The sequence below is a fragment of the Salmo trutta genome, chromosome 15, assembly GCF_901001165.1.
Source record: "Salmo trutta chromosome 15, fSalTru1.1, whole genome shotgun sequence".
Classification (NCBI taxonomy): domain Eukaryota; kingdom Metazoa; phylum Chordata; class Actinopteri; order Salmoniformes; family Salmonidae; genus Salmo; species Salmo trutta.
The window spans coordinates 29,518,312-29,544,747 of NC_042971.1; the positions used below are offsets into that span (position 1 = coordinate 29,518,312).

At 41.4% G+C, this 26,436-nt stretch overlaps 1 protein-coding gene across 6 annotated transcripts in view; it reads right to left on the minus strand.

Annotated features, from left to right (window-relative positions):
• LOC115148764 (G protein-activated inward rectifier potassium channel 2-like) overlaps positions 1–26,436 on the minus strand; it is a 110,043-nt gene that overhangs the window by 76,873 nt on the left and 6,734 nt on the right. The window lies entirely within an intron of this gene.

A 26,436-nucleotide genomic window follows, 5' to 3' on the forward strand; every position in this document is an offset into this window, starting at 1 on the left:
CATTTCGGGAAAGTACATGCGTAAATGCGCAGCCAACCTACTCTGGTGCTTCACTATATCACATTTGACATTGTCCATAAGCTTGAGTTAATTTGCACACAAAAGATCATACAATGATGGAAAGACCTGTGTGTTGTCCTTGTTAATGAAGACAGAGAAGAGCTCCAACTTCTTAAATCATAGCCTCAATTTTGTCCCGCACCCTGGAAATAGTTACAGAGAGTCCCTGTAATCTTAGATTCAGATAATTCAGGTAAGAAAAAACATCACCCAGATAGGCCAGTCGTGTGAGAAACTCGTCATCATGCAAGTGGACAGACAAGTGAAAATTATGGTCAGTAAAGAAAACTTGAAGCTCGTATCTCAATTAAAAAACCGTGTCAATACTTTGCCCCTTGATAACCAGCGCACTTCTGTATGTTGTAAAAGCATTACATGATTTGCCCATATCATTGCATAGTGCATAAAATACACGAGAGTTCAGGGGCCTTGCTTTAACAAAGTTAGCCATTTTCACTGTAGTGTCCAAAACGTCTTTGAAGCTGTTAGCCATTCCTTTGGCAGCAAGAGCCTCTCGGTGGATGCTGGTGTGTACCCAAGGGGTGTAGGGAGCAACTGCTTGCACGCGCATTACCACTCCACTATGTCTGCCTTTCATGGCTTTTGCGCCATCAGTACAGATTTGATGGACCAAAGTCCATTTGATGTCACAAAGCTCTCCAGTACTTAAAAAATATCCTCTCCTGTTGTCCTAGTTTCCAGTGATTTGCAGAATAGCATTGACCCCCCCATAAACGTAACAGACATATACCACAAGCTGTGCCAGGCCTGCCACGTCTGTTAACTCATCCAGCTGTAACGCATAGAATTCACTGGTTTGTATGCGGAGCAGTAATTGTTTCAAAACATCTCCTGCCATGTCACTGATGTGTTGTGAAACAGTGTTGTTTGATGAAGGAATTGTCTGTATACTTTTTTGGGGCTTTTCCCCCAGCATTGTCCTAGCCATGTCTGCGGCAGCAGGAAAAATGAAGTCCTCCACAATAGTAGGGGCTTGCCTGTCCTAGCCACTCGGTAGCTCAACATATAAGATGCTTCTAGCCCCTTCTTATTAATGGTATCTGTTGCTTTTATACATGACTTACTACTCAAAAGTCATCTTAATTCTCCCTCAAAAAACACCTGTGGCTTATTTTTCAAATTGACATGTTTTGTTTCTAAATGTATGCGCAAGAGTGAAGGTTTCATCGAGTTGTGAGATAGTACGTTTGCACATATAACACACTGTGGCTGAGGAAAGGCACTACTCCCAATATAAGTGAACCCCAAATCAACGTAGTTCTCATCATATTTGCGCCTCTTCGATGGTCCAACGTCCCTGTCCGTTGTTCGGTGCTTTCCCAGGTAAGGAGGCAGTAGCTCTTCGGCTGCATCAGATTCACAACTGTCAGTGTCCATGCTAGCTGGTCTAACAACAAATGTAGAATTACTGATGCTAGCATTGGATGTGCTCGTGGAAGCAAAACAACTTGTGTCATCGACAGGTGCAGGTGTAGTACTGCTGGTAGTAGCAGTACTACCTGTAGAGCTGGTATGTGTCTCTATGGGCCTTACTTTTTTAAGCCATTTTTCAATTTTCGAGCAAACGGAATGAGCAGTAGCTACATTTGGCTACATACAGACCGTTAGTGGAGTTCCCACAAGAGAGTGTAACGGTTAATGTGATTGGATGTTAATTATTTGACTAGGCTACCTGTATTTGACATTGTGTTGTTATTTCGCTTAACACTTAGATGGTTTAATTTCGCTTAGATGGTTTAATGTTATTTTTGGCAGTGAAACGAGACTACTCAGGGGAGAAAAAAACCTCACCCAAATGTATAGCCCCGTTTGAAAATGTAAATGTGAAGAAAATTATTATTTGTATTTGGCATACCCCCGACGGCATTGCACATACCCCAGTTTCGGAATACCTGCTGTAAGAGAGCCTTTCTCTAGGAATTGGCCAGCGAGGCAGAACCATTGGTTTAAATTTCTTAAGTAAAAATACTTTAAAGTACTACGCAGGGGTGGAAAAAGTACCTAATTGTCATAATTGAGTAAAAGTAAAAATACCGCCATCCCTTTGGCAAATCAGATCACAACTCCATCCAACTCACTTCCTATAGGCAGAAACTCAAACAGTACCTGTGCTAATGTCTATTCAATGCTGGTCTGACCAATCGGAATCCATGCTTCAAAATTGCGCGGACTGGGATCACACAGACTGGGATATGTTCCGGGTAGCGTCCGTGAATAACATTGACGTATACACGGACACGGTGACTGACTTTGTCAGGAAGTGTATAGGCGATGTTGTTCCCACTGTGACTATTAAAAACTACCCAGGACATAGGGCCAGCCGATTGAAATTTGAGATATTAGCTGACCAAGCGATAATCATCTCTGTCCCTCGCGTTTTCAGTAGCGTGAGTAGACCACAGTATATTTCATTGTTTACAGTGAGTTCCGGTAATACATTGCAAAAATAATGCCGAAAAGGTTTGAATGTAAGACAATTACTAGTAAAACCGTTCTCTTGTTTAAAGGGATCCTATGTTATGCTTGAAAGTTTACAAAGTAGGATTGGCTTGCAGGAGATGCTAGAGCTAACAAAGGGAGAGCACCCATTTAGTTTTTCCTATGTCATGTTGAAATTCCTCCGTCTTGGGCGACTGAAGTCCCGCCCTTTGTACTTCTGTTTGATTTCAGCTCTCTGTGATCAGTGACCCCTGGGGGTGAGAAATCGGCAGTAATTTAAAAAATATATATTATTTATGTGACACCCAACGTGTATCACATTTAACTACTGGTTACTTATGATATCCAGCCAATCTCAACTGACTGGATATCGTTGCCTCATTCAATTTAACTAAGAGGTAAAATTGCAAGAATTACCTTTTTCAAATGGACATTTTAAATAATATCCAAATTGATTGGTTTCTACAAATGAGAAAATTGAAACTTTTCCACATTAACCTTGATACAGCTACGCTTTCAGGTTAATTAAAGTTGAATTCCCAAATAGCCTATACAGTTTTGATTTATCATTAACATTGATTAATTAGTCAAATTTGCTTTTGCAAAGCTCATTGAGTACAAACCCCCAATACAATACTGACGCCTTCACAGGAATCCCATGTGGCTTCAGCCTTAGGGATATGTGAACCTGGTGATGAATGTACCCTAACATTTAAAATACTGTTTACACTTATGATAATCCAGCCAATCTCAATTGATTGGATGTAATCGTCTCATTAAATTTAATAAGTTAAATTGTCAAACATACCTTTTCAGGTTCTTCCAATTAAATGAGACATTTTAAACTTTCCCATATTAACATAGATGAACCAACTTCTCAGGTTAATTAAAGTTTAATTCCCAGATAGCCTAACCAGGTATGATTAATCATTATCATTGATTAATCAATTCAATTTGCTTTTGCAAATTCATTCACTTTCAACTCCAACATTCCGGATACAGTAGTGATGGTTCATTAACATCTAGAAATAGATTAAAATCATTTTTGCAGCTTCCAACGAATTCCCAAACCAAACTTTGAAAAAAATAGGAAAATTTTTCCTCTCAATATTTCAAATAATGTGCAAGCTATCAGAGGGGGTGGTCCAAATGCTTAGCAGGACAGAAAAATTGTCCAATTCACACACTTAAAGAAAATATTCCTGGTCATCCCTGCTGCATCTGATCTGGCGGACTCACTAGACACAAATGCTATGTTTGTAAATTCTGTGTTGGAGTGTGCCCCTGGCTATACGTACATTTTAAAAAACATGAAAATTGTGCAATCTGGTTTGCTTAAAACCTGTTGGGGATAGGGGGCAGTATTTGCACGGCCGGATAAAAAACGTACCCGATTTAATCTGGTTACTACTCCTGCCCAGTAACTAGAATATGCATATAATATACATATATAGTAGATTTGGATAGAAAACACTCTAAAGTTTCTAAAACTGTTTGAATGGTGTCTGTGAGTATAACAGAACTCATATGGCAGGCAAAAACCTGAGAAGATTCCATGCAGGAAGTGGAAATCTGATTTGTGGAATCAACTTCAACACTTTGCCTATGAAACACACCGTGAGTTAGGATTCATTTAGCACTTCCTAAGGCTTCCACTAGATGTCAACAGTCTTTACAAAGTGGTTTGAGTCTTCTATGGTAGAAACTGACCGAAAGAGAGGCTTGGAAAGTTGGTCACAGGGGGAGGGCCATTACTACTATGATGCAGGCGCCCATGGGTACTCTCTCATTCCGAAACATTTAGTAAGACAATGCAATCGTCCGCCTTGAATATTATTGAAGCTCTGGTTGAAAAAGGCCCTAAAGATTTATGTTATACAACGTTTGACATGTTTGAACGAACGTAAATATATATTTTTTGCTCTTTCGTGACGACAAGTCCCGCACGCTACAGTACATTATGAGTAGCCTTCGGAACGCGCTAACAAGAAGGAGCTATTGGGACATAAATTATTAACTTTTTCGAACAAAACTACATTTGTTGTGGACCTGGGATTCCTGGAAGTGCCTTCTGATGAAGATAATCAAAGGTAAGGGAATATTTACAATAGTATATTTGATTTTAGATGGTTCCAAGATGGCGCTAATCTGTATCGCCTAGCCTATTTTTCTGAGCATACCACCTCGTTTATTGCAAAGTGTGATTTCCCAGTAAAGTTATTTTTAAATCTGGCAATGCAGTTGCATTCACGAGATGTTAATCTATAATTCTTTGAATGACAATATTACATTTTAAAAATGTTTTCGAATAGTAATTTTGTATATTGTAGTGCTGATTCACTGGAAGCATTTGAGGGAAAATATTTTCTGAACGTCACGCGCCGATTGTAAAAGGCTGTTTTTATATATAAATATGAACTTTATCGAACAAAAAATGCATGTATTGTGTAACATGATGTCCTAGGAGTGTCATCTGATGAAGATTGTCAAAGGTTAGTGCTGCATTTAGCTGTGTTTTGGGTATTTGTGATGCATGCTAGTTGCTTTGAAAATGGCAGTGTGATTTTTTTTTGGCTGGGTACTCTCCTGGCATAATCTAATGTTTTGCTTTTGCTGTAAAGCCTTTTTGAAATCGGACAACATGGTTCGATTCAGGAGAGGTGTATCTATAAAATGGTGTAAAATAGTCATATTTTTGAGAAATTGAAGTTATAGCATTTATGAGGTATTTGTATTTCGCGCGACGCGATTCCACTGGCTGTTGACTAGGGTGGGATGCAAGCGTCCCAGGTTCCCAGACAGGTTAATATAAGGAATGGGCTACAAGACCATCGCCAAGCAGCTTGGTGAGAAGGTGATAACATTTGGTGCGATTATCTTCAAATGGAAGAAACACAAAAGAACTGTCAATATCCCTCGGACCTGGGGCTCCATGCAAGATCTCACCTCGTGGAGTTGCAATGATCATGAGAACGGTGAGGAATCAGACCAGAACTACACGAGAGGATCTTGTCAATGATCTCAAGGCAGCTGGGACCATAGTCACCAAGAAAACAATTGATAACACACTACGCCATGAAGGACAGAAATCCTGCAGGGCCCGCAAGTTCCCCCTGCTCAAGAATACATATACAGGCCCGTCTGAAGTCTGCCAATGAACATCTGAATGACTCAGAGGACAACTGGTGAAAGTGTTGTGGTCAGATGAGACCAAAATGGAGCTCTTTGACATCAACTCAACTCGCCGTGTTTGGAGGAGGAGGAATGCTGCCTATGACCCCAAGAACACCATCTCCACCGTCAAACATGGAGGTGGAAACATTATGCTTTGGGGGTGTTTTTCTGCTAAGGGGACAGGACAACTTCACCGCATCAAAGGGACAATGGACGGGGCCATGTACTGTCAAATCTTAGGTGAGAACCTCCTTCCCTCAGCCAGGGCATTGAAAATGGGTCGTGGATGGGTATTCCAGCATGACAATGACCCAAAACACACGCCAAGGCAACAAAGGAGTGGCTCAAGAAGAAGCACATTAAAGTCCTGGAGTGGCCTAGCCAGTCTCCAGACCTTAATCCCATAGAAAATCTGTGGAGGGAGCTGAAGGTTCGAGTTGCCAAACGTCAGCCTCGAAACCTTAATGACTTGGAGAAGATCTGCAAAGAGAAGTGGGACAAAATCCCTCCTGAGATGTGTGCAAACCTGGTGGCCAACTACAAGAAACGTCTAACCTCTGTGATTGCCAACAAGGGTTTTGCCACCAAGTACTAAGTCATGTTTTGCAGAGGGGTCAAATACTTATTTCCCTCATTAAAATGCAAATTATTTTATAACATTTTTGAAATGCGTTTTTCTGGATTTTTTTGTTGTTATTCTGTCTCTCACTGTTCAAATAAACCTACCATTAAAATTATAGACTGATCATTTCTTTGTAAGTGGGCAAACGTACAAAATCAGCAGGGGATAAAATACTTTTTTCCCCCACTGTAGTTTCATCATAGCGCTTGATGGTTTTTGCACTTGAAGAAACTTTCAAAGTTCTTAAAACTTTCCAGATTGACTGACCTTCATGTCTTAAAGTAATGATGGACTGTCGTTTCTCTTTCTTGTTTGAACTGTTCTTGCCATAATATGGACTTGGTCTTTTACCAAATAGGGCTATCTTCTGTTTACCACCCCTACCTTGTCACAATACAATCGATTGGCTCAAACGCATTAAGAAGGAAAGAAATTCCACAACTGAACTTTTAACAAGGCACACCTGTTAATTGAAATGCATTCCAGGTGACTACCTCATAAAGCTGGTTGAGCGAATGCCAAGAGTGTGCAAAGCTGTCATCAAGGCAAAGGGTGGTTACTTTGAAGAATCTCAAATATAAAATGTATATAAGTATGTGCCCTCACACCTGGAGGGAAGCAAAGTTATTCCCCTACCTAAGAAGAGTAAAGCCCCCGACCAATCAGCCTGTTATCAACCCTTAGTAAACATTTGAAAAAAAATGGTGTTTGACAAGATGTTTTATTTGGCTGAGAGAAATTGATGAAAAAAAGATTGTGGGGGCTGTTTTGTTGGACTTTGTCACGACTTCCGCCGAAGTTGGTCCCTCTCCTTGTTCGGGCGGTGTTCGGCGGTCGAAGTCACCGACCTTCTAGCCATCGCCAATCCAGTTTTCATTTTCCATTGGTTTTGTCTTGTCTTCTATCACACCTGGTTCCAATTCCATCAATTACATGTTGTGTATTTAACCCTCTGTTCCCCCCCATGTCCTTGTCCGTAATTGTTTGTTGTAGTGCTTGTGCACGGTATGCTGGTATTTACCGAGTTTTGTTAGACCCATTTATTGTATTGTTCTGTTGACGGTGGTTTATGTTATTAAACACAACCGTTATAAATCAGTTTCCGCTCTCCTGCGCCTAACTTCTCTGCCAGTAGCATCGCATTACAGACTTCAGTGCGGCTTTTGACATTATCGATCATATTCTGTTGTTGGAAAAAACTTCTGTTATGGCTTTACACCCCCTGCTATATTGTGGATAAAGAGTTACCTGTCTAACATAACACAGAGGTTGTTTTTGAATGGAAGCCTCCAACAGAATCCAGGTAGAATTTCCCAGGGTAGCTGTCTAGGCCCTTTACTTTTTTCAATCTTGACTAAAGACATTACATTTACATTTTAGCATACATTCTTATCCAGATCGACTCACAGTAGTGTGTACATATATCTCTGTGAGAGCTTATGCAGGATCCTTGGAGCCTACTGAATACCATTCAAGATTGTCAACCTCATTGGGAAGTTCTATGAACACTTTGAATGTAGCATCATTCTTGATAGTTATCTTACAAAGTAATTTCAAATTAAGTCTGGTGTCAGACAAGGCTGCATCCTCACTCCAGTCCTTTTTCTTGTTACCATCGACTGAGTAATGCGTCAAACAACATCTGACCATGCCAGAGGAATCCAGTGGACCCTCTTCTCCCATCTAGAGGACCTCGACTTTGCCGATGATCTGACCTCTATATCATCCAAACACATCCACCTCCAGGAGAAGTTAAACAGACTGGTCTTCATATCAACATACAAAAGACCCTAGCCATGTGCATTAATACACCACCAAAACCTCCAATTACCATCAATGGAGAGGTGCTTGAGTATGTTGGCAACTTCACCTACCTTGGAAGCCTAATCAGCAGCAACAATGGGGCCAAAAAAGACATCAAGGCCCGGCTAAAAAAAGCCAGAGGTGCTTTCAGTCGACTCTGTCCCATATGGAGCTCAAAAGTATACAGACTTAAAACTAACATCAGGCTCTATAAGTGCAATTTGATGTTGTTGCTTTTATACGGTTCAGAGCGCTGGAGGGTAGTCAAGAGTGAGATGAGCAAAGTTGATGCCTTCCACAATGGTTGCCTCAGCAAGATCTCCAACATCTTTTGGTCAAACAAGATCCCCAATGAAAACCTGTATAGGAAGACGGGCTGTAAGAACATTGCCCTGGAAATAAAATATGCAGGTTCCGTTTGCTTGTCATGTGCTGAGGATGCCACCAGACAAGGTCACCAAAGTTGCTCTTAGATGGACACCAATTGGAAAGCGTAAGTGAGGCAGGCAAAAAACAAAATGGCGATGGACAGTGGTGGCTGAGCTGGAAGAGATGGGTCTCTTATGGGACAGTGTGCAAACTGTGGTCAAAAACAAACTACAGTGGCAGAAGATTGTTGCAGCCTTATGTCCCTCCGGGGATGAAGAGGACTAAGAGAAGAGAGTAGAAATTCTAAATTGGCTACTATAACTTCAAGGACCTTTCCAGGACCAAATAGCCCACAGGAAAAGTCAGATTTTCAAGGTAGGCTGTTCCATGGCATGATGGCTGAATTGCGCATCGCAAATATTCAACCAAGACTTTGAACCTTTGAAATAAATCAAATCAAATGTATTTATATAGCCCTTCTAATATCAGCTGATATATCAAAGTGCTGTACAGAAACCCAGCTTAAAACCCCAAACAGCAAGCAATGCAGGTGTAGAAGCACGGTGGCTAGGAAAAACTCCCGAGAAAGGCCAAAACCTAGGAAGAAACCTAGAGAGGAACCAGGCTATGAGGTGGCCAGTCCTCCTCTGGCTTTGCCGAGTGGAGATTGCATACCCATTATTTCCTTGGCATTTACTGGTAGATATCATAACTTGGATCATCTTTCCTACCACTTTCCTACCCCTACCGCTGTCGGTCTTCCACAACCAGCGGTTTGAGAGCTGCGCGCTCTCTCTGCTCGACAGATTATCTCAAACTAGGCTATATGTGTGTGGCTTGCCTGTGATAAATAATCGACATAACAAACTAACAGCTTCCAGAATTCATCTCTTTTTTTAAAAATCAATTATATAGCTAGATTAACAATAGTAGTATTACAATAATTTTTTCACTGACCCAAGCGGGCCCGGAGTGTTTCCAAAACCTCCCCGGGCCAGCGGGAAGCCCTGAATGTCGAGCCCTGCAAGCAGATGCTGTGGCCCATGTAAATTGCCAGATTTCCATCGCTGTTGTTGTGTGCAGCCGGAGCAAAATTATTGTTTGGGGTTTCAAGCAGCCCATATGGCCACTATACTATATGGTGATGTGATGGGGAGTTGATGCTCCCACACTGCACACTGCAGGTAAGGATATGAATTTCAGGCAGCACACACATACATGGAAAAAACAGACATGATCGGGCATTTCTTTCACTTATAGGCTAAAAAGAGAGAACAAAGAGAAGCCACTCCATCCTGCCAGCCAGAGAAACAGCCCTCATAATTCAGTGGAGGCTCCTCAGAGGAGGAAGGGGAAGACCATCCTCTTCAGTGAATTTCATAAAATGTTTAATTGTAAAACATTTAAAAAGTTATCCTTTTTAGATAAAACTATACTAAATATAATCACATCACCAAATAACTTATTAAAACACACTATTTTGCAAATAAGGCCTACAGAAGCCTCAACAGCACTCTGTAGGGAAGCATCATGGTGTAGCCGGAGGACAGCTAGTTTCTGTCCTCCTCTGGGTACATTGACTTCAATACAAAACCTAGGAGGCTCATGGTTCTCACCCCCTTCCATAGACTTAAACAGTAATTATGACAACTTCCATAGGACATCCTCCAGCCTATCAGAGCTCTTGCAGCATGAACTGACATGTTGTCCACCCAATCAAAGGTTCAGAGAAATTCCTCTAGCACTGAAAGCATAAGCTGCAGCTAGCTAGCACTGCAGTGTATAAAATGTGGTGAGTAGTTGACTCAAAGAGAGAGAAAGACAATAGTTGAACAGTTTCGAACAAATTAATATCTTCCAAAATTAAGGAGACGCAAGAGAGAAAATAGAGAGAATTTCATTTTTTTTTATCTCACTTACTTAGCTAGAAAATGCAGCTAGCTAGTTTAGCCTACTGAAACACCCTGCTCAAACAGAGGGGTGTTATGTTAGCTAGTTGGCTATGACTTTCCAACAACACTGGAAATCTTCCAAGTCAAGGTAAGCTTACTAATTTATTGCCACCGGGGCCCGCCGGTGTAACTGTTTACTGATGTTACTGCATGATTGTAGCGGGTTTACTAACGCGTTAGTTCTATTAGCTATGCTGACTATGACGTTGCTTTAGCTAATACAACGATGTATACTGTGGGCAGCGGTTTGACTTGGAAAGTTTTTTTTGTCTGGTCACATACAGCTGATGTGTTGTGCATTGAAGTCCACAAGTGAAGGGAAGAAGTGAGAGGCTGCTATGAAAGTGAACTGTGTTTGTGTGATCAGGGGTGTATTCATTCCGCTAATTCTGTTGAAAAACGTTTCTTAAACAGAAGCACCCTATATCAGCTAGATGCAAGCAAGAGTGTGCAAGTCGGTATTGAATGTTACTGTCTGTCACCTCAAATTTGTCTCTCGACCTGTGTGCGCCTACGTTGTAAACTTTCCTTCATAGGCTAGGTTGTAGCAACCTCATGATGGGTGTAGGGAAAATTAGAGTATCATGTAGTAGCCTAAACATATCCCGGTTACATTGAACTGGGTGAATGGAATAGGAATGAGTCATACAATATGATGTAATAAAAATAAGGCAATGCTCATTAAAAAAAAATTGTCCTGCCTCATCTTAAATGGCACTGACTGCCACTGATGGGAGATAATGTTCATGTTCCAAAGAACCCTGTGGCTGCGTCTACAGTCACAGACACACAAAGAGAGACCCACAGACAGAGGTAGGTAGGCTTGCGACACTGATGGGAGTGAATCATCCTCTTCCAACAGACAGCTGTATATAGACCACTGTCCAGAAAGAAAAAAAAGCCCAGAGCCAAAGCGAGAAGCAGGGTCAGAGAGAACAGAAAAACACAATGTTTGTGGCGCTGTGACACCGAGGCAGAAGACGTCCAGAACCGAGGGGAATAGGAAATTAGATTACCGATTCACCCCCTTTGATTAATTAATGATTCAGCCATTCATTTAAGCTTGGTACTCTGACTCTATCATATTAGCAGGGTGATATAATATTGTGGCGACATATTGTGGAGCATAGGGAAGTTTCCCTGAAATCAGTGCCACTCAGAGCACAGGGACACACTGTGCTACATCTCAGCTTGGTGACAGTTCCTGGATTATCAGCTTGATGACAGTTCCTAGATTTTGCATACTTTGGCAGGGAACATGAGCTGGATATGATTTGTTCATCTAGAGGTTGGAATTCTAGGCTTACTCAACAGGTTGCTCTTACTAGGCTAGTCCATGTGATAATACAGTATATACTGTGTATAGGAAAGACATGGCAGGAGCAAGCGTTGAGTGGTCTCAACATAAATTAATTAACACGCATTCAGAACAGAGGCTTCGATCCAACAGAATAAATCCAGTAATAGAGTTGGAAGGATCCTCTGAACAATGTGCACAGTGTATCTTGCATACATTTTTTGAAACAGACTTTTTATCAAACCATAGACTGTGGACTATTCAGTGGAGTATGCAAGACGAATCAACACCGAGTTAGCAAAACAGTGTACATATACTTCCCCCAAACCTGGTGCCAAAAGAAGGCTCACATGCGATGATTCAATATTCTTCCTTCGGTGGATCAGTCAACAAAACCAGAGCTGCATTTTCACCAAATGAAACTGTAGCACAATAGCAAGGAAAGGCAGATCTGTAAAATTACAACAAGGGATCATAATCACGCAGCCATTTCACATAGAAATACACAAAATAGATTCGAATTTTAGCTTGCTGTGTTCACACTGTTAGAACTTGCGCTAAATCATATTTGTTGCATGTGTGACAGACGTTACTGTGCTTGCTTAACAGTATATCATCCTCGCTCATAAGGAAATGAGCCTGCCAGTAATAATGTGTCAGGGACAGCCAGAGAGATGTCATGCTGAGGCTGCGGTCTAATATAAAGGGCCATCTGGTAGACAGTGCATGTACTTCTCACTTCCTCCCAGAAACACCTAGTCCTAACCCCCCTTTCCTTCGCAAACACTTCTTAAACCATGGGTTTTCGTAATGAAATGTCCTTGTTTCCTGGGGTTGACACCCTGTGAGAAGCCAGCTAATGGTGTGCATATCTTTCTTGATAACCTGCTGGCTCTGGGGCCATAGGCAGCATGATTCTCGCCCAAGGGAGCAAGACAAATTACCCCAAAAATTATGGCCTTAAATCATGACAGCATTTATAACTGTCCATTTAAGGGCCTCCCGAGTGGCGCAGTGGTCTAAGTCACTGCATTGCAGCTAGCTGTGCCACTAGAGATCCTGGTTCGAGTCTGGGTTAGGGGGAGGTTTGGACAGCAGGGATGTCCTTGTCCCATCACGCTTTAGCTACTCCTGTGGTGGGCTGGGCACATGCACCCTGACACGGTCGCCAGGTATACGGTGTTTCCTCCAACACATTGGTGTGGTTGGCTTTCGGGTTAAGCGGCCATTGTGTCAAGAAGTGTGTTTTGGAGAATGCATAGCTCTCGACCTCCGCCTTTCCCGAGTCTGTACGGGAGTTGCAGCGATGCGACAAGACTACCAATTGTGGAGAAAAAGGGTAAAAAAAAAAACAATAACACTGTCGTCTCTGACCCAGGCCCTTCCTTTCCACTCGCTCACTTTTTACATTAAATTCATTTCCACGGTCCCTCACTAAATCTATAGTGTGCCACAAAGCCATTAATCAGCTGCAGCCGAAAGGCGAGGAGCCCCAGAACCAATCATGCTGTGGTGAGGCAGCCTCCTCTGGCCTGGTAAATCCTAATGGATTTCCTCACAGCCCAGACAGAGATACATTATTATGTACATATTGCACTGTAGGCCTATACCTGTACATGCACAGGTGCACACACACGTGTTCTCACAAATGTAGGACTCGCACACACAAGCACAAACTCATGCACTTGCGCGCACACACACGCATGCATACGCACATGCACACATAAAGATACACGCACATCAGTGATGCGTGGGTCAGCTGTTTGTTCAACGCAATTGCTAATAATCCATCCGCAACCGCCAGATTATATGTGATTAAGTGAAAATCTGAGGCCCGCAATTAAGCCGATAAAAAATGCGCTGTACAGCCAGAGACGGCAGAATTATTATATGACAGGGGGTGGGGATATCCTTTTTTAAGCTTAATTTAGATATGTTTCTGCTTAAAACTTCTGACACTTTGGTTAGTCAACTTGTCTATAATTAAATACATGTAGCATCTCTTCTGCCCTACAAGACTAAATAAACCCCTGCTCACCAGAACAATGTCATAAATCCATGAATGCTTCAACCTAATTGACATCAGGTGACATTGAGTTGCTTTCCACATGATATCCGGGATTGTAACATACTCTGTTTCACGGAGACATGGCTAGCTGGGGACATGCTGTCGGAGTCCGTACAGCCAACAGGATTTCAGTGCATCGCGCCGACAGGAACAAACATCTCTCTAGTAAGAAGAAGGGCGGGGGTGTATGTTTCATGAGTAACGACTCATGGTGTAATTGTAACAACATACAATAACTCAAGTCCTTTTGTTCATCTGACCTAGAATTCCTCACAATCAAATGCCGACCGTATTATTTCCCAAGAGAACTCTCCTCGGTTATCGTCACAGCCGTGACGTTCTAACAGCATATCAATTGCAGTTCACGAGCGAGTAACACACTCGACCACTGCTACTCTAACTTCTGCAATGCATACAAGGTCCTCACCCGCCCTCCTTTTGGCAAATCTGACCATGACTACATCGTGTTGCTCTCTCCTATTGTCAGAAACTAAAACAGGACACGCCCATGCTTAGGTTTATTCAACTCTGGTCTGACCAATTGGATTCCATGCTTCAAGATTGCTTCGATCATGTGGACTGGGATATGTTCCTGGTAGCCTCAGACAATAACATTGACGTATACGCTGACTGTATGAGCGAGTTTATAAGGAAGTGTATAGGAGATTTTGTTCCCACTGTGACTATTAAAACCTTCCCTAACCAGAAACCGTGGATTGATGGCAGCATTCGGGCCAAACTGAAAGCCCGTACCACCGCATTTAATCATGGCAAGGTGACTGGAAACATGACCGAATACCAACAGTGTAGTTATTCCCTCCATAAGTCAATCAAACAAGCAAAGCGTCAGTATAGAGACAAAGTGGAGTCGCAATTCAACGGCTTAAACACGAGACGTACACTACCGTTCAAAAGTTTTGGGTCACTTAGAAATGTCCTTGTTTTTGAAATACATTTTTTGACCATAAAAATAACATAACATTTATCAGAAATACAGTGTAGAAATTGTTAATGTTGTAAATGACTATTGTAGCTGGAAATGATTTTTAATTGAATATCTACATAGGCGTACAGAGGCCCATTATCAGAAACCATCACTCCTGTCTTGCCATGGCACATTGTGTTAGCTAACCAAGTTTATCATTTTAAAAGGCTAATTGATCATTAGAAAACCCTTTCGCAATAATGTTAGCACAGCTGAAAACTGTTGTTCTGATTAAAGAAGCAATAAAACTGTCCTTCTTTAGACTAGTTGAGTATCTGGAGCATCAGCATTTGTGGGTTTGATTACAGGCTCAAAATGGCCAGAAACAAAGAACTTTCTTCTGAAACTCATCAGTCTATTCTTGTTCTGAGAAATGAATGCTGTTCTATGCGAGAAGTTGCCAAGAAACTGAAGATCTTGTACAACGCTGTGTACTACTCCCTTCACAAAACAGTGCAAACTGTCTCTAACCAGAATAGAAAGAGGAGTGGGAGGCCCCGGTGCACAACTGAGTAAGAGGACAAGTACATTAGAGTGTCTAGTTTGAGAAACAGACACCTCACAAGTCCTCAACTGGCAGCTTCATTAAATAGTACCTGCAAAACACCAGTCTCAACGTCAACAGTGAAGAGGTGACTCCAGGACGCTGGCCTTCTAGGCAGAGTTCCTCTGTCCAGTGTCTGTGTTCTTTTGCCCATCTTAATATTTTATTTTTATTGACCAGTCTGAGATATGGCTTTTTCTTTGCAACTCTGACTAGAAGGCCAGCATGCCGGAGTCACCTCTTCACTTTCCGAATGCACTGTATATGACTGGAGACATCAGCAGAATCTTTTTTAATATGTCAAATTACAGGGTAGCCTACTCTGTCGACACTGACTAACAGATCAATAAAAACGACATTGTCCATAGACAGTGGGGGAAAAAAGTATTTGATCCCCTGCTGATTTTGTACATTTGCCCACTTACAAAGAAATTATCAGTCTATAATTGTAATGGTAGGTTTATTTGAACAGTGAGAGACAGAAAAACAAAACAAAAATCCAGAAAAACACATTTCAAAAATGTTATAAAATGATTTTCATTTTAATGAGGGAAATAAGTATTTGACCCCTCTGCAAAACATGACTTAGTACTTGGTGGCAAAACCCTTGTTGGCAATCACAGAGGTCAGACATTTCTTGTAGTTGGCCACCAGGTTTGCACACATCTCAGGAGGGATTTTGTCCCACTCCTCTTTGCAGATCTTCTCCAAGTCATTAAGGTTTCGGGGCTGACGTTTGGCAACTGGAACCTTCAGCTCCCTCCACAGATTTTCTATGGGATTAAGGTCTGGAGACTGGATTGGCCACTCCAGGACCTAAATGTGCTTCTTCTTGAGCCACTCCTTTGTTGCCTTGGCCGTGTGTTTTGGGTCATTGTCATGCTGGAATACCCATCCACGATCCCATCCCATTTTCAATGCCCTGGCTGAGGGAAGGAGGTTCTCACCTAAGATTTGACGGTATATGGCCCCGTCCATCGTCCCTTTGATGCGGTGAAGTTGTCCTGTCCCCTTAGCAGAAAAACACCCCCAAAGCATAATGTTTCCACCTCCATGTTTGACGGTGGAGATGGTGTTCTTGGGGTCATAGGCAGCATTCCTCCTCCTCCAAACACGGCGAGTTGAGTTGATGTCAAAGAGCTCCATTTTGGTCTCATCTGACCACAACACTTTCCCCAGTTGTCCTCTGAGTCATTCAGATGTTCATTGGTTAACTTCAGACGGGCCTGTATATGTATTCTTGAGCAGGGGGACCTTGCGGGCGCTGCAGGATTTCAGTCCTTCACGGTGTAGTGTGTTACCAATTGTTTTCTTGGTAACTATGGTCCCAGCTGCCTTGAGATCATTGACAAGATCCTCCCGTGTAGTTCTGGGCTGATTCCTCACCGTTCTCATGATCATTGCAACTCCACGAGGTGAGATCTTGCATGGAGCCCTAGGCTGAGGGAGATTGACAGTTCTTTTGTGTTTCTTCCATTTGCGAATAATCGCACCAAATGTTTTCACCTTCTCACCAAGCTGCTTGGCGATGGTCTTGTAGCCCATTCCAGCCTTGTGTAGGTCTACAATCTTGTCCCTGACATCCTTGGAGAGCTCTTTGGTCTTGGCCATGGTGGGGAGTTTGGAATCTGATTGATTGATTGCTTCTGTGGACAGGTGTCTTTTTTACAGGTAACAAGCTGTGGTTAGGAGCACTCCCTTTAAGAGTGTGCTCCTAATCTCAGCTCGTTACCTGTATAAAAGACACCTGGGAGCCAGAAATCTTTCTGATTGAGAGGGGGTCAAATACTTATTTCCCTCATTAAAATGCAAATCAATTTATAACATTTCTGACATGCGTTTTTCTGGATATTTTTGTTGTTATTCTGTCTCTCACTGTTCAAATAAACCTACCATTAAAATTATAGACTGATACTTTCTTTGTCAGTGGGTAAACGTACAAAATCAGCAGGGGATCAAATACTTTTCCCCCCACTGTAATAGGCTTACGAGAAGGGGAGACAAAAATAGACAGGAGAAGGCTAATTAGGGTATATAATTTTGCCAATTTAATTTAATGAAGGAAAAGCTTCCTCTAGCCTAATGGACGCGCCATGATTTAGTCAAACAGTAAAGTACCTGCCCCTGTACCTGATTTGCTTTATCCTGGCACCGGGTCTGTGTAAAACCCTTGTGTTCTGATTCAACAGACACCTCGCTTGGTGAGTCATGTACAGTTTCTCCTATTTCTCTCTTGCTCATTCTCCCTGTCACTCACTCAAACTCATTCAAACTCTCACATGTACAGTTGAAGACGGAAGTTAACATACACTTAGGTGGAGTCATTAAAACTTGTTTTTCAACCACTCCACAAATTTCATGTTAACAAACAAGTCATTTTTCCAACAATTGTTTAAAATATTCTCTCAACTATTATTCTGACATTTCACATTCTTAAAATAAAGTGGTGATCTTAACTGACCTAAAACAGGGAATTTTTTACTTGGATTAAATGTCAGGAATTTTGAAAAACTGAGTTTAAATGTATTTGGCTAAGGTGTATTTCAACTTCCGACTTCAACTGTAGTTGCATAGAAGAGGAAGAGATTTGCCAATTACACCCATTTCTAACAATGTTTGTTGCAGGAACGATATGACATACACTTACTTATGAAAAGAGAATATGTTATTGTCTCTTTATTGTCTCTTTACACATACTTACATTTTTGCATTTACCTTTATTTTTTAGGACTGCCAAGCTGTCCTCAATTGGGGGAACCTTTGTCCGGTACTATGTCCTGAGGATTATGGAGTTTATAAAATGTTGTCTGAATATTACAACTTGTATTAGGATTAAGAAAAACTTTACCATTTAGAGATGGGTAAAAATGTGCCATTTTCCAACTACCATCTAATTTTGATATATAGTGCCCTCCACTAATATTGGCACCCTTGGTATATATGAGCTGTTTATTCTCTTGATCTTTAATATTCACAAAAATCAAACCTTTATCTGAAGTAAAATGATTGAAAAAAATAAATATTAAATAAATATTTTTCTCTGAAACATGTTTGCCGCAATTATTGGCACCCCTAGAAATTCCTATGAGTAAAATCTAACTGAAGTATATTCCCATTCATATTTTATGTTTTTAAGTTCACCTGAGTGATTAGGATTAAGCCATGAACTCCTGTTTCACTGGGGTATAAATATGAGGTGACAGACAGGCCAAGTTCCCATAGTCATCCATCACTATGGGAAAGACCCGAGAATATTGTAATGATGTGCGACAAAAGGTTGTGGAGCTGCACAAATCAGGAAATGGCTATAAGAAAATAGCTCAATGGTTGAAATGCCCATTTCAACCATCAGGGCAATAATTTAGAAGTTTAAAGCAACTGGAGATGTTAACAATCGGCCTGGAAGAGGACGTGTGTCTATATTGACCCCACGCACAGTGAGGATGGTTTGAGTGGCCAAAAAATCTCCAAGGACCACAGCTGGATAATTGCAGACGTTAGTTGGGTCTTGGGGTCAGAAAGTCTCCAAAACTAAGATCAAACGTCACCTACATAACCACAAGTTGTTTGGGAGGGTTGCCATAAAAAATACTTTGCTGTCATCAAACAACAAACTCAAGCGCCTACAGCTTGCCAAACTTTACTTGTACTTTCAATGGGACCAGGTTCTATGGTCAGATGAGAGCAAAATATTACTTTTTGCAAAGAAACACCAGAGGTGAGTTTGGCGTAGACAGAAAGATAGCCATGCAGAAAAGTACCTCATCCCCACTGTGAAGTTTGGTGGTGGATCTTTGATATTGTGGGGCTGTTTTTCTTCCAAAGGCCCTGGTCCTGGACAACTTGTTAGGATACATGATATCATTGACTCCATCAAGTACCAGCAGATATTAAATCAAAACCTGACTGCCTCTGCTAGAAAGCTTAAACGGGGCCGTGGTTGGATCTTCCAGCAGGACAATGATCCAAAGCTCACCTTAAAATCAACACAAAAATGATTCACTGAGCACAGAATCAAGGTTTTCCCATGACCATTCCAGTCCACTGACCTAAACCCCATAGAAAACCTGTGTGATGAGGTGAAGAGGAGAGTCCACAAGTGTGGACCTCGGAATCTGAAGGATCTGGAGAGATTCTGTAAGGAGGAATGGTCTCAGATCCCTTGCCATGTGTTCTCCAACCTTATTACGCATTATAGGAGAAGACTCAGAGCTGTTACCTTGGCAAAGGGAGGTTGCACAAAGCATTGAATGAAGGAGAGCCAATAATTGTGGCACACATATTTATATATGTTTTATGATAATAATTAAAAATTTTCTTTCAATTATTTTACTTTAATTAAGGGTTAGATTTTTGTTAATATTTTGAACGAAAGACCAAGAGGATAAACAAGTTTTGCTACCAAGAGTGCCAATATTAGTGGAGGGCACTATACTCTTTCTTAAAATGTTCCAGATTGATGATCAATAAATTAATGTCACACTTCAATATGAATGGACAGAGGAGCAAACGTGCCTTTCAGGGCTCGACATTAATGTGTGTCCTCTTGTCCGGGACAAGTAACAAAATCACAATATTAAGCAATTACTCCAATCAGAATTGGATCAGAGGCCAACATTGGAATAATATTCAAATCTATTTTTCTTGTAGGCTACATAAATAACAAAACAGACATGCCAAATTGTAGGTGATATGCCAGTCATGTTTGACAGATATAATGAAGGATAATTAACATTCATGTCTAAAGGCTTGATTCTGTCGACATACAGAGGCACGGTTCATTCAGATCAAATGGTTACAAGATCGGAGAGTGAAGGACAGTGCCTGTTGCACACCGCACATCACTCATCTGTGATAAAGGAGAATGACGCTGGAATGTATAGCAGCCGTTTTACAGGCTCCTTACCAATTCTGCTATTTTGTGTCGTTTAGACGCTGATCTTAACTTTTTTTGAACATAATGTTTCCGTCATCGTTTCCTTTAACCGAAAAGAGCTTCTGAACATCAGAAGAGCGATCACTAACCTCGATTTGCATGAAGATTTCTACTTCAATAAGCCTGATCTCAACGTATAGGGCCATAAACAAACAAGAAAATGCCTATCCAGAGGCAGCTCTCCTAGTCGCCGGTGATTTTAATCTTTTCACGTATGAGTTCCAAATATCTCTAACGGTCCCCCCAGCGTGAGTTTTCTTATGTCATGATGTCAGAATTCACTCACTATTCCAAAATGTGACTGTTACACAACAGGACAGTTAACCCATGCTGCCCTCAAACCAAGGCACGGCTTGCTAATTATCTATGTTTAAACTTTTACATTTTACATGATTTTCTAACAACAGTTTGAAATTAGGTATGTCTCGCCTCCTTATGAATTCACATAGAAGTAGCAATTTCAACTAACGTTTGAGGCATGCTATGCTAATGTAAGGTGAGGATTAGCTAGATGAAACTTCTCTCTTCGATGATAGCCCAAGCACTCCAACAGTGTCTCCTCAGGTCAAGTATGCAGCCATTCAGAACCTGCCCAAACCTTTTCCCCCTGTTGCATTTTCTGGCTGGCACCTGCATTGCCTTCATTGTTATTTTCCTTAATAATAATTACTGTATGTCCCTGTCTAAGTAAGTGCCGTATTACCTTATCATAACACAGTTTCTGTGTAACATGTTATGTCATTTCTATTGTAGCACACCATATTTACATATGGAGAATAATGTATTATGTGTGTATTCATTTATAACTGCAGACAAGTGACATATTGATTTCATACATTTTATGGTGTTGTACTCAATTGTGCTTATGTAGTTATATTTTTATATTAGTTCTGTAAAACAATGCTAATTGCTTCAAAGAAGTATCAGCTTGTGTTGTATCCTTGGAAGCTGTCTTGGCCTTATCATGACCATTGCATTGTCCTGTGTATTCATTTGGTCTGCATAGGTCTATCCTGCCCCCTTGTGGAGCCCTTGTGTTGCTCTTCAGTTATTGTAATATTGTTTTATTGAATATATTTTATTCTAATTACTAATAATTCCTCTTTATTCTGTACTTTCAGAAGCCACATACACACAGTATTGAACAACACTTGCCAACATCATAACTGGAACTGGACACGTGCAGAAGATTGAGGGCAGCTTTTGTATGCTAGCAACATACTGTTTGGAGAGGGAGTAGGGAAGTTGAGGGAGTGGAGAGGATGATGAGGGAGAGGAGAGGTGGGTGAGATATTGTCAATATAATTGCATAATGGAACTGCATTTGATTTGTATGTGAACTGTTTGTCCAATTACAAAAAAACGTTGTTCAGTAATCATCTAGATGTTAGATGGCGGTGAACTATGTGGCCATTGAGGACAGCAGTGTAGATCAGATGGAAAAATATAGCACTTGGTGGTTTTCCGAGTGCATATCATAAAGCTGTTTATCATGTCCGCTTTATCCACTGCCCCCATTTTGCGATTAAAGTCAAGCATACAGTCTGGTTTGATCGTTCTCTTTCCTGTCAGGTGGTCCACCTTCCCTGTGGCTGTCTCTTCTCCTGTAGCTCCAAGGCATAGCAATTGGTCTCCAACACTGTCTCCCACCAGCTCCCCTGTCAGAAACAGCTTGAAGCATTCTGCCTCAGAGGGAGATGGCAAGGGGCTTTGCACTCCAGACTGGCTTATCAAAGCCAACAGCAGGGCCAGGAGGGGTGAAATGGCTGGAGGCCTTCCAGCTACCGCAGACTTCCGTACTTCACCCACTATTGGTGTGCCTCCAAAACCACCAGCATCTTCAGAGGGACCTGGGACTTTGTCGGTGGACAAGGTGTCCTTAGAATCAGGGTTCTCAATGGCCACAAGTTTGGGGGGGGGGGGGGGGGGGGGCGCTCCTCACTGTCAGTGTCAGAATCTGATTCCTCACTGTCATAGTCAGAATGGACAAAAATCCCCAGAATTTACGCTTTTTTGAGTCATCTTCTTTTGAAAGACATTGCTAACGCTACATCTTAGCCCACTAGCTACATACATAAACAACAATACTGAATGGCTCCAAGTGGGTGTTAGGGGTGACGTGATTGGCTGGTGTGGTGATACTGATGATTTGTCTCCACAGATGGCTTGTTTACATAGCAGGTTAATGTAATTAATGTGTCAGGTTAGGATAACTAAAGCAGCAGGTTAGGTAAATTAACGTAGGAGGTTACGAGAATGAGGTTAAGGTTAGGAAGAGGGTTTGGGATAGGCTTAACTACAATGCTACAGTTGTCAACAACTGTTGTCTCTGACATGACTAGATAGAGCTGTTGTAGGCCTAGCTACTCCATCTAGCCACAACGGTAGAAACGTAAACAGACCATCTGTGGCGACAAATCCTCAGTAATGTTATCATAACACCGGCACGGGCCACTTGTATCAATAAATCACTATCAGAAATTGGTTTGTGAGGTAATCAATTGTTTATTTACTGTTTTAAGTACTGGTGACATATCATGCATTCCGATTCTTGCATAGATTATATTGGACACATATAATGTGTGTAAAATACATTTTAGAAGGTTTTGCTGATTACGATGAACTAATGCTAAGCTATTTGCCAGCTATGTGTGGAGCCATGTTTGTTTACATCATGCAATGCATTCTGGGTGTCAGACCAAAAATGTTATAACAAAACGAGGTGAAGGGATGGCTCACTCGTCTTCCGAGTAAACTTCCGGAAGTGAATGATGTGAAGTGAATGATGGTATATGACACACCCCTTTCGCCTTCAACATGCATACTGTAAACAGTCCCAACTCATCTTGTCACCTCTTCTTATCTTTGGTTGATGCATAAAAACAAAGATGGTGGCCCGCACAAACTCTACCCACCGTGGGATTACTTCCAATTTTTTGAAAATGTTTTACTCAATGGTGTGCTCACCCGTGATGTGATGAACTTTACATAGTAATTGCTATTAGATAATTATATTATGGTTTATATCAGCTGAGAGTTGGCTAAACATGACCACTTGTGTTAGCTCACTCTTTACTCAGTTAGCGCTAGGACTAATGTAGCCAACATTTTCCGATTTGTATGAGAATTGTGTTATGCTGTTGCTGCTTTTGTGAATGTCTGAATATTGCATCCAAAAATAAACTGCTCACATTGAGGACATAACATTATAAAGACTGTTTTGCTAAATGTTTCTGTAAAAAATAAGTGTGGCCCAAGCAAATACTCAAACAGGAAGTACCAGTGATGAGCTCAATACGGAAGTGGTCCGATGAAGCAGATGCTAAGCTACACGACTGTTTTGCTAGCACAGACTGGAATATGATCCGGGACATGCCCAATGGCATTGAGGAAATTACCACGTCGGTCACCGGCTTCATTAATACGTACCAGAGGACAGCTAGTTTCCGTTCTCCTCTGGGTAAATTTACTTTAATACAAAACCTAGGAGGCTCGTGGTTCTCACCCCGTTCCATAGACTTACACAGTAAATTGACTAATGATTACACCCTAGATCAGGATACTAACCCGGACGCTTATAAGAAATCCCGCTACGCCCTCCGACAAACCACCAAACAGCCAAAGCATCAATACAGGACTAAGATTGAATCCTACTACACCAGCCCTGACGCTCCTCGGATGTGGCAGAACTTGCAAACTATCATGGATTACAACGGGAAACCCAGCTGTGAGCTGCCCAATGACACAAGCCTTCCAGACAAGCTAAATGCCTTCTATGCTCGCTTCGAGAAAAGCAACATCGACGGGGCTGTAGTTTAGTGGGTCGAGAGCTTCACGTTCATCAGTGTCCACATCACTAAGGATCTACAGTATAATATTCCAAACACAGCAGGACAGTCGTGAAGAGGGCACGACAACGTCTCTTCCTCCTCAAGAGGCTGAAAAGATTTGGAATGGGCCTCAGATCCTCAAAAAGTTATACAGCTGCACCATTGAGTGCATCTTGACTGGCTGCATCACCGCTCGGAATGGCAACTGCTTGGCATCCAACCGAAAGACGCTACAGAGGGTAATTCGGACGGCCAGACACATCACTGGGGCTGAGCTCCCTTCCATCCAGGAACTCTATAGCAGGCGGTGTCAGAGGAAGGCCCTAAAAATGTTCAAAGGCTCCAGCCACCCAAGTCATAAACTGTTCTCTTTGCTACTGCATGGCAAGCAGTACAGAAGTCTGTAACCAACAGGACCCTGAACAGCTTCTACCCCAAAGCCATAAGAGCGTCTGCTAAATGACTAAAATGTAAAAAATAAGACTGCTAAATAGTTAGGCTGGATATCTATTTGGTTAACTATTTAACTATCTGCATTGACCCTTTTTGCATACTTTTTTTGACTCATCACATACGGTGCTGCTGCTGTTTACTATCTGTGACTTTATTCCTAGGTATTTGTACATATCTACAGTACCTCGTACCCTTGCACATCAACACGGTACTGGTACCCATTGTCTATAGCCAAGTTATCTATATTCATAGTGTATGTATTATTACTTTTATTATTAGGTGTTTAACTTTCTATAATTGATCTATTTTCTTTCTCTCTGCGTTGTTGGGAAGGGCCTGTAAGTAGCATTTCACTGTTAGTCCACACCTGTTGTTTACGAAGCATGTGACAAATAACATTTCATTTTACCTTGAATCTGAGCGGAGGCGGTTTAGCATTTTGAAACTATTTAACCATAATCTTAATTGTTTAAAACCTGGATGTTTCATGTCATTTTATGAAGCATTTCATACCTTGTTTTAAAGTAGCCTAGCCTAGCCAAAATACGATCATAGAAATGTTGAGGGAATTATTTTATAAACACTTTATATGCCATTGAAAACAGCATTTTTCTATTGGTTTTCAAATCAATGTTATTTTATTGTCCAGCAGCCAAAGGCATAATCCTAGCCAAATCAGTAACCCAGTTGATGCATCTTTAGATCTCCCCATTCTCCCCTTTCTTTTCATATTTTCATATCTGTCACATGAAACCGCTCGCATATGTGGTGCGCTTTTGAGAATGGTGTTTTGTCGCTAATTACATTTCCCGCCGGGTAAACAGGCCATGGCTCGGGTAGCTGAGGTCCTTGATAATCTTCTTGGCCATTCTGTGACACCGGATGCTGTAGATGTCCTGGAGGGCAGGCATGCATTTGCCTGACCGCACCATTGTCTGGAGAGCCCTGTGGTTGCGGACGGTGGAATTGATGAGGATCTACCCCATCACACCACTCTTATTAATCATTAATAAAAAATAATACAATGGGCCATTATATCCTCTGTTTCCCAGTCTTTCTATGCATGTAATGTCTGTGGGTGAGTTATGATTTGTTTTTGCCATCGCTTGATCTATTTTAAATGTAAGAATATGTTGCAGATTTCAACTTTAATTGGTGCCTGTTTTCAATGTTTTCAATATCCAACTTGTTCCTCTACAATACTTTTTACAGTAGGTAATAAGCTGTAGTCAGGTGGTCATTACCAGGTTACGATGAGGTCTTAACTATGACCAGTACATAATATAGCACATAATATAGTGGTCGGAACTATGACCAGCTGGTCAGATAGAGGTCACAATTATGACCAACTGGTTGTATCATGGCCAGAAAAATACTTCATATTCTGGTCAGTAAAAATATGTAAAAACCTCCGTCCTTTTCTTCATGGTGACAGCTGAGAACCCTTTTAGGTTCTAGATGGCACTTTTTTTGATTAACCCTTTTAGGTTCTAGATGGCATCTTTTTTTTCTCTTGGGGAATCCAGTTTCTCTCCTGATGCAGAGAAAAAACTGCAATGATCATTAGCATAGCTAGTACAAACCTAGCTCTTACAAAGCTGGCTAGTAGGAATCAATACACATTGAAGATCAGAGTATCAAATAGAAAAAAAAAAATGAAAAAACACAAAACTTGACTATGGATTTAAGGAGTGGTGGTGCTGCTCTCTCCTTTCCACTGAGTGGATGGCCAAGCACTGCTGTAGAGGACATGCGTCAGGTCATTGACATTTATCAGGAACTGTAAAGACAGAGACATATCATGATTAACCATTACCTAAGGTCTACACTAAGTTAGACTTAGCATAGAAAGTACATTGACTACGTTGCCCCTCAGCAATCTG